The following is a 9,124-nucleotide window of genomic DNA, read 5'->3' as shown; positions in this document are numbered from 1 at the left end:
CTAGCAGGTTTCTCCTGGTCCTGCCCTCCCCCATACAGCCTGGTCTCTAGCAGGTTTCTCCTGGTCCTGTCCCCCCCTACAGCCTGGTCTCTAGCAGGTTTCTCCTGGTCCTGTCCCCCCCATACAGCCTGGTCTTTAACAAGTTCCCCCCAAACAGACCTGATGAGTATGTGAGCCTGGTCTCTGGCAGGTTTCTTCCCGCCCCCCAACAGACCTGGTGAGTATGTGAGCCTGGTCTCTGGCAGGTTTCTCCAGGTCCTGTCCGTGGAGGATCAACTCTGCCACCTTGTGGAGCTGTTCGATACTGCGGGCTGTCACCTCCGCCAGGGAGCCCACTGAACACAGGTACACTGCCTAGACACACACACAAACACAATATATAGACATTAACACACACTACGTGCTTAAAACGAAAAGCGATGGAAAGAGAACATGAGACAGACAGACGGACAGGGGACGGACAGGGGGACGGACAGACAGACAGACAGACAGAGGGACAGGGGGACGGACAGACAGACAGAGGGACAGGGGGACGGACAGACAGACAGGGGGACGGACAGACAGGGGGACAGAAAGACAGACAGACGGACAGACAGGGGGACGGACAGAGGGACAGACAGACAGACAGAGGGACAGAAAGACAGACAGAGGGACAGACAGACAGACAGAGGGACAGAAATACAGACAGTTAGTTCTCTGTCCAACATCAGATCTCACCTCTACAGACCTGGATTGTCTCTCTTCCTCATTCACCTTTATCTCCTCCCCCTCTTTCTTCTCCTTTAGCTCCTCCTCCTTTAGCTCCTCCTCCTCTTTCCTCTCCTCCAGTTCCTCCCCCTCTTTCTTCTCCTTTAGCTCCTCCCCCTCTTTCTTCTCTTCTTCTCCCTCTCTTGTTTCAGGTTCCCCTCTTTGCTCCTCCTCCGCCGCCCCCCGATGGTATCTGTGACGACGACAGGTTTCTCCACCTCTCTCACCCAATCATGCGCTCTCATCTGGCCTGGGGATGAATTGACGCTGACACGAATCAACTTGAACCTAAAATAACAAACTCTAATTCAGTATATTCAATTAAAACTGTCTGTTACCTTGTTCAGTTTGTCTGTGGTGACAGGGACGGTCTGTTACCTTGTTCAGTTTGTCTGTGGTGACTGTGTTACTTTGTTGAGTTTGTCTGTAGTGACTGTGTTACCTTGTTGGTTTGTCTGTGGTGACTGTGTTACCTTGTTGGTTTGTCTGTAGTGACAGGACTCGTCTGTTACCTTGTTCAGTTTGTCTGTGACAGGGACTGTCTGTTACCTTGTTCAGTTTGTCTGTGGTGACAGGGACGGTCTGTTACCTTGTTCAGTTTGTCTGTGGTGACAGGACGGTCTGTTACCTTGTTCAGTTTTGTCTGTGAGTGACAGGGACCATCTGTTACCTTGTTCAGTTTGTCTGTGGTGACAGGGACGGTCTGTTACCTTGTTCAGTTTGTCTGTGGTGACAGGGACGGTCTGTTGCTTGTTCAGTTTGTCTGTGGTGACAGGGACGGTCTGTTACCTTGTTCAGTTTGTCTGGGGTGACAGGGACCATCTGTTACCTTGTTCAGTTTGTCTGTGGTGACAGGGACGGTCTGTTACCTTGTTCAGTTGTCTGGGGTGACAGGGACAGTCTGTTACCTTGTTGAGTTTGTCTGTGGTGAGCGAGGACCGGTCTGTTACCTTGTTCAGTTTGTCTGTGGTGACAGTCTGTTAGTTCAGTTTGTCTGTGGTCTGTTACCTGTGTTGAGTTTGTCTGGGGTGACAGGGACGGTCTGTTACCTTGTTGAGTTTGTCTGTGGTGACGGTCTGTTACCTTGTTCAGTTTGTCTGTGGTGACAGTGACGGTCTGTTACCTTGTTGAGTTTGTCTGTGGTGACAGGGACCATCTGTTACCTTGTTCAGTTTGTCTGTGGTGACAGTGACGGTCTGTTACCTTGTTGAGTTTGTCTGTGGTGACAGGGACGGTCTGTTACCTTGTTGAGTTTGTCTGTGGTGACAGGGACGGTCTGTTACCTTGTTCATTTGTCTGTGGTGACAGGGACCATCTGTTACCTTGTTCAGTTTGTCTGTGGTGACAGGGACGGTCTGTTACCTTGTTGAGTTTGTCTGTGGTGACAGGGACGGTCTGTTACCTTGTTCAGTTTGTCTGTGGTGACGGTCTGTTACCTTGTTCAGTTTGTCTGTGGTGACAGGGACGGTCTGTTACCTTGTTCAGTTTGTCTGTGGTGACAGGGACAGTCTGTTACCTTGTTGAGTTTGTCTGGGGTGACGGTCTGTTACCTTGTTCAGTTTGTCTGTGGTGACAGGGACGGTCTGTTACCTTGTTCAGTTTGTCTGTGGTGACAGTCTGTTACCTTGTTCAGTTTGTCTGTGGTGACGGTCTGTTACCTTGTTGAGTTTGTCTGTGGTGACAGGGACGGTCTGTTACCTTGTTCAGTTTGTCTGTGGTGACAGGGACGGTCTGTTACCTTGTTCAGTTTGTCTGTGGTGACAGGGACTGTCTGTTACCTTGTTCAGTTTGTCTGTGGTGACAGGGACGGTCTGTTACTTTGTTGAGTTTGTCTGTGGTGACTGTGTTACTTTGTTGAGTTTGTCTGTGGTGACTGTGTTACTTTGTTGAGTTTGTCTGTGGTGACTGTGTTACCTTGTTGAGTTTGTCTGGGGTGACAGGGACGGTCTGTTACCTTGTTGAGTTTGTCTGTGGTGACAGGGACGGTCTGTTACCTTGTTCAGTTTGTCTGTGGTGACAGTGACGGTCTGTTACCTTGTTCAGTTTGTCTGTGGTGACGGTCTGTTACCTTGTTCAGTTTGTCTGTGGTGACAGGGACGGTCTGTTACCTTGTTCAGTTTGTCTGTGGTGACAGGGACGGTCTGTTACCTTGTTGAGTTTGTCTGTGGTGACAGGGACTGTCTGTTACCTTGTTCAGTTTGTCTGTGGTGACAGGGACGGTCTGTTACCTTGTTGAGTTTGTCTGTGGTGACAGGGACGGTCTGTTACCTTGTTCAGTTTGTCTGTGGTGACGGTCTGTTACCTTGTTCAGTTTGTCTGTGGTGACAGGGACGGTCTGTTACCTTGTTGAGTTTGTCTGTGGTGACAGGGACGGTCTGTTACCTTGTTCAGTTTGTCTGTGGTGACAGGGACTGTCTGTTACCTTGTTCAGTTTGTCTGTGGTGACAGGGACGGTGTGTTACCTTTGTTGAGTTTGTCTGTGGTGACGGTCTGTTACCTTGTTGAGTTTGTCTGTGGTGACTGTGTTACCTTGTTGAGTTTGTCTGTGGTGACTGTCTGTTACCTTGTTGAGTTTGTCTGTGGTGACAGGGACGGTCTGTTACCTTGTTGAGTTTGTCTGTGGTGACGGTCTGTTACCTTGTTCAGTTTGTCTGTGGTGACGGTCTGTTACCTTGTTCAGTTTGTCTGTGGTGACGGTCTGTTACCTTGTTGAGTTTGTCTGTGGTGACTGTTACCTTGTTCAGTTTGTCTGTGGTGACGGTCTGTTACCTTGTTGAGTTTGTCTGTGGTGACAGGGACGGTCTGTTACCTTGTTGAGTTTGTCTGTGGTGACAGGGACGGTCTGTTACCTTGTTGAGTTTGTCTGTGGTGACAGGGACTGTCTGTTACCTTGTTCAGTTTGTCTGTGGTGACAGGGACTGTCTGTTACCTTGTTCAGTTTGTCTGTGGTGACAGGGACGGTCTGTTACCTTGTTGAGTTTGTCTGTGGTGACGGTCTGTTACCTTGTTCAGTTTGTCTGTGGTGACAGGGACGGTCTGTTACCTTGTTCAGTTTGTCTGTGGTGACAGGGAGTTTGTCTGTGGTGACTGTGTTACCTTGTTGAGTTTGTCTGTGGTGACGGTCTGTTACCTTGTTGAGTTTGTCTGGGGTGACAGGGACGGTCTGTTACCTTGTTCAGTTTGTCTGTGGTGACAGGGACGGTCTGTTACCTTGTTCAGTTTGTCTGGGGTGACAGGGACGGTCTGTTACCTTGTTGAGTTTGTCTGTGGTGACAGGGACGGTCTGTTACCTTGTTCAGTTTGTCTGTGGTGACGGTCTGTTACCTTGTTCAGTTTGTCTGTGGTGACGGTCTGTTACCTTGTTGAGTTTGTCTGTGGTGACAGGGACGGTCTGTTACCTTGTTCAGTTTGTCTGTGGTGACAGGGACGGTCTGTTACCTTGTTGAGTTTGTCTGTGGTGACCGGTCTGTTACCTTGTTCAGTTTGTCTGGGGTGGGGACGGTCTGTTACCTCAAACAGTTTGTCTGTGGTGACAGGGACTCTGTTACCTTGTTCAGTTTGTCTGTGGTGACTGTGTTACCTTGACCAGTTTGTCAGATGTGGTGACAGGAGACGGTCTAAACCTTGTTGAGTTTGTCTGTGGTAAACATCTGTTACCTTGTTGAGTTTGTCTGTGGTGAGAGGGGACGGTTAAACATCAGTTCAGTTTGTCTGTGGTAAACATCAGACAGAGAGACAGTTAAACTCAGACCAGAGAGAGACAGATTAAACATCCCCAGAGAGACAGATTAAACATCAGACCAGAGAGACAGATTAAACATCAGACCAGAGAGACAGATTAAACATCAACGGGAGAGAGACAGATTAAACATCAACGGGAGAGAGACAGATTAAACATCAGACCAGAGAGAGACAGATTAAACATCAGACCAAAGGAGACAGATTAAACATCAGACCAGAGAGACAGATTAAACATCAGTCTGTGAGAGACAGATTAAACATCAGACAAGACAGACAGATTAAACATCAGACCAGAGAGAGACAGATTAAACATCAGACCAGAGAGAGACAGATTAAACATCAGACCAGAGAGACAGATTAAACATCAGACCAGAGAGAGACAGATTAAACATCAGACCAGAGAGACAGATTAAACATCAACGGGAGAGAGACAGATTAAACATCAGACCAGAGAGACAGATTAAACATCAACGGGAGAGAGACAGATTAAACATCAGACCAAAGAGAGACAGATTAAACATCAGACCAGAGAGAGACAGATTAAACATCAGACCAGAGAGACAGATTAAACATCAGACCAGAGAGACAGATTAAACATCAACGGGAGAGAGACAGATTAAACATCAACGGGAGAGAGACAGATTAAACATCAGACCAGAGAGACAGATTAAACATCAACAGACAGATTAAACATCAGACAAGAGAGACAGATTAAACATCAGACCAGAGAGACAGATTAAACATCAGACCAGAGAGACAGATTAAACATCAACGGGAGAGAGACAGATTAAACATCAACGGGAGAGAGACAGATTAAACATCAGACCAGAGAGAGACAGATTAAACATCAACGGGAGAGAGACAGATTAAACATCAGACAAGAGAGACAGATTAAACATCAGACCAAAGAGAGACAGATTAAACATCAGACCAGAGAGACAGATTAAACATCAACGGGAGAGAGACAGATTAAACATCAACGGGAGAGAGACAGATTAAACATCAGACCAGAGAGAGACAGATTAAACATCAGACCAAAGAGAGACAGATTAAACATCAGACCAGAGAGACAGATTAAACATCAGACCAAAGAGAGACAGATTAAACATCAGACCAGAGAGACAGATTAAACATCAACAGGGAGAGAGACAGATTAAACATCAGACCAGAGAGACAGATTAAACATCAACGGGAGAGAGACATCAACGGGAGAGAGACAGATTAAACATCAGACCAAGAGAGACAGATTAAACATCAACCAGAGAGACAGATTAAACATCAACCGGGAGAGAGACAGATTAAACATCAGACCAGAGAGAGACAGATTAAACATCAGACCAGAGAGAGACAGATTAAACATCAACAGAGACAGATTAAACATCAGACCAAGAGACAGATTAAACATCAGACAAGAGAGACAGATTAAACATCAACCAGAGAGACAGATTAAACATCAACGGGAGAGAGACAGATTAAACATCAGACCAGAGAGAGAGACAGATTAAACATCAGACGGGAGAGAGACAGATTAAACATCAACGGGAGAGAGACAGATTAAACATCAGACCAGAGAGACAGATTAAACATCAGACCAGGAGAGACAGATTAAACATCAGACCAGAGAGACAGATTAAACATCAACGGGAGAGAGACAGATTAAACATCAGACCAGAGAGACAGATTAAACATCAGACCAGAGAGAGACAGATTAAACATCAGACCAAAGAGAGACAGATTAAACATCAGACCAGAGAGACAGATTAAACATCAACAGAGGACAGAGAGAGACAGATTAAACATCAGACCAGAGAGACAGATTAAACATCAGACCAGAGAGAGACAGATTAAACATCAGACCAGAGAGAGACAGATTAAACATCAACGGGAGAGAGACAGATTAAACATCAGACCAGAGAGAGACAGATTAAACATCAACGGGAGAGACAGATTAAACATCAGACCAGAGAGACAGATTAAACATCAGACCAGAGAGAGACAGATTAAACTTCAACGGGAGAGAGACAGATTAAACATCAGACAAGAGAGACAGATTAAACATCAACCGGAGAGAGACAGATTAAACATCAGACCAGAGAGACAGATTAAACATCAAGTCTAGTAATAACTGGGTTGTTACACAAAGAGTGCCCTATGATATTTTAAATAGAAATTGTGCACTAATATTGAATTCTAAAAGACTTATTAAATTAAGTGGCCTTTTAATATAGACCACATGGAGTATTCAATAAATCCTATTTTTTTTATATGAATTAAAGGCTAAAGTGCCAACATTTTTGTCAGATTTCAACAAACTAAATGCCCGTAGAGACTGCACGGTTTTAGCCATCTAATTCCACCACTTTGTCGATATCGTGGAAAAATTATTGGTTGTAAACGATTTTCGGACATCTTGGCTGGTTCAGTGAGACAGGGTCTAGGTCTGCTGGTTCAGTGAGACAGGGTCTAGGTCTGCTGGTTCAGTGAGACAGGGTCTAGGTCTGCTGGTTCAGTGAGACAGGGTCTAGGTCTGCTGGTTCAGTGAGACAGGGTCTAGGTCTGCTTGTTCAGTGAGACAGGGTCTAGGTCTGCTGGTTCAGTGAGACAGGGTTGAGGTCTGCTGATTCAGTGAGACAGGGTCTAGGTCTGCTGGTTCAGTGAGACAGGGTCTAGTTCTGCTGGTTCAGTGAGACAGGGTCTAGGTCTGCTGATTCAGTGAGACAGGGTCTAGGTCTGCTGGTTCAGTGAGACAGGGTCTAGGTCTGCTGGTTCAGTGAGACAGGGTCTAGGTCTGCTGATTCAGTGAGACAGGGTCTAGGTCTGCTGGTTCAGTGAGACAGGGTCTAGGTCTGCTGGTTCAGTGAGACAGGGTCTAGGTCTGCTGGTTCAGTGAGACAGGGTCTAGGTCTGCTGGTTCAGTGAGACAGGGTCTAGGTCTGCTGGTTCAGTGAGACAGGGTCTAGGTCTGCTGGTTCAGTGAGACAGGGTCTCGGTCTGCTGGTTCAATATTTAACGACCCAGCTGTGTGTATCAGTATTTGGCCCAGCTCAGTGTTTATTAGTAGTTAAGGACCTAGCTGTGTTTATCAGTATTTAAGGACCCAGCTGTGTGTATCAGTATTTAACGACCCAGCTGTGTTTATCAGTATTTAACAACCCAGCTGTGTTTATCAGTATTTAAGGACCCAGCTGTGTTTATTAGTAGTTAAGGACCCAGCTGTGTTTATCAGTGGTTAAGGACCCAGCTGTGTTTATCAGTATTTAAGGACCCAGCTGTGTTTATTAGTAGTTAAGGACCCAGCTGTGTTTATCAGTATTTATTAAGGACCCAGCTGTGTTTATCAGTATTTAAGGACCCAGCTGTGTTTATCAGTATTTAGGACCAGCTGTGTTTATCAGTAGTTAGAGGACCCAGCTGTGTTTATCAGTATTTATGATTCCAGCTGTGTTTATCAGTATTTAAGGACCCAGCTGTGTTTATCAGTATTTAAGGACCCAGCTGTGTTTATCAGTATTTAACGACCCAGCTGTGTTTATCAGTATTTAAGGACCCAGCTGTGTTTATCAGTATTTAAGGACCCAGCTGTGTTTATCAGTGGTTAAGGACCCAGCTGTGTTTATTAGTGGTTAAGGACCCAGCTGTGTTTATCAGTATTAGGACCCAGCTGTGTTTATCAGTGTTACTGACCAGCTGTGTTTATCAGTAGTTAAGGACCCAGCTGTGTTTATCAGTATTTAACGACCCAGCTGTGTTTATCAGTATTTAAGGACCCAGCTGTGTTTATCAGTATTTAAGGACCCAGCTGTGTTTATCAGTATTTAACGACCCAGCTGTGTTTATCAGTAGTTAAGGACCCAGCTGTGTTTATCAGTATTTAAGAGACCCAGCTGTGTTTATCAGTATTTTAAGGACCCAGCTGTGTTTATCAGTAGTTAAGGACCCAGCTGTGTTTATCAGTATTTAACGACCCAGCTGTGTTTATCAGTATTTAAGGACCCAGCTGTGTTTATCAGTATTTAAGGACCCAGCTGTGTTTATCAGTATTTAAGGACCCAGCTGTGTTTATCAGTATTTAAGGACCCAGCTGTGTTTATTAGTATTTAAGGACCCAGCTGTGTTTATCAGTATTTAAGGACCCAGCTGTGTTTATCAGTATTTAAGGACCCAGCTGTGTTTATTAGTATTTTTAAGGACCCAGCTGTGTTTATCAGTATTTAAGGACCCAGCTGTGTTTATCAGTATTTAAGGACCCAGCTGTGTTTATCAGTAGTTAAGGACCCAGCTGTGTTTATCAGTATTTAAGGACCCAGCTGTGTGTATCAGTATTTAAGGACCCAGCTGTGTTTATCAGTATTTAAGGACCCAGCTGTGTTTATCAGTATTTAAGGACCCAGCTGTGTTTATTAGGAACCAGTGGTTAAGGACCCAGCTGTGTTTATTAGTGGTTAAGGACCCAGCTGTGTTTATTAGTATTAGACCCAGCTGTGTTTATTAGTGGTTAAGGACCCAGCTGTGTTTATCAGTATTTATTAAGGACCCAGCTGTGTTATCAATATTTAAGGACCCAGCTGTGTTTATGTTTAGCTGTGTTTGTCAAGTGGTTAAGGACCCAGCTGTGTTTATCAGTATTTAAGGACCC

The 9,124-nt window shown here is 45.3% G+C and overlaps 1 pseudogene; it reads right to left on the bottom strand.

Annotated features, from left to right (window-relative positions):
• Nucleotides 1-214: 214 nt before the first annotated feature.
• Nucleotides 215-992, bottom strand: LOC135535241 (protein NOXP20-like; annotated as a pseudogene).
• Nucleotides 993-9,124: the final 8,132 nt, after the last annotated feature.

Source organism: Oncorhynchus masou, unplaced genomic scaffold (genome assembly GCF_036934945.1).
Source record: "Oncorhynchus masou masou isolate Uvic2021 unplaced genomic scaffold, UVic_Omas_1.1 unplaced_scaffold_4641, whole genome shotgun sequence".
In the NCBI taxonomy this organism is placed as follows: Eukaryota; Metazoa; Chordata; class Actinopteri; order Salmoniformes; family Salmonidae; genus Oncorhynchus; species Oncorhynchus masou.
The sequence above is the reverse complement of the archived record's forward strand: the minus strand, read 5'-3'. Positions and strand labels throughout refer to the sequence as shown.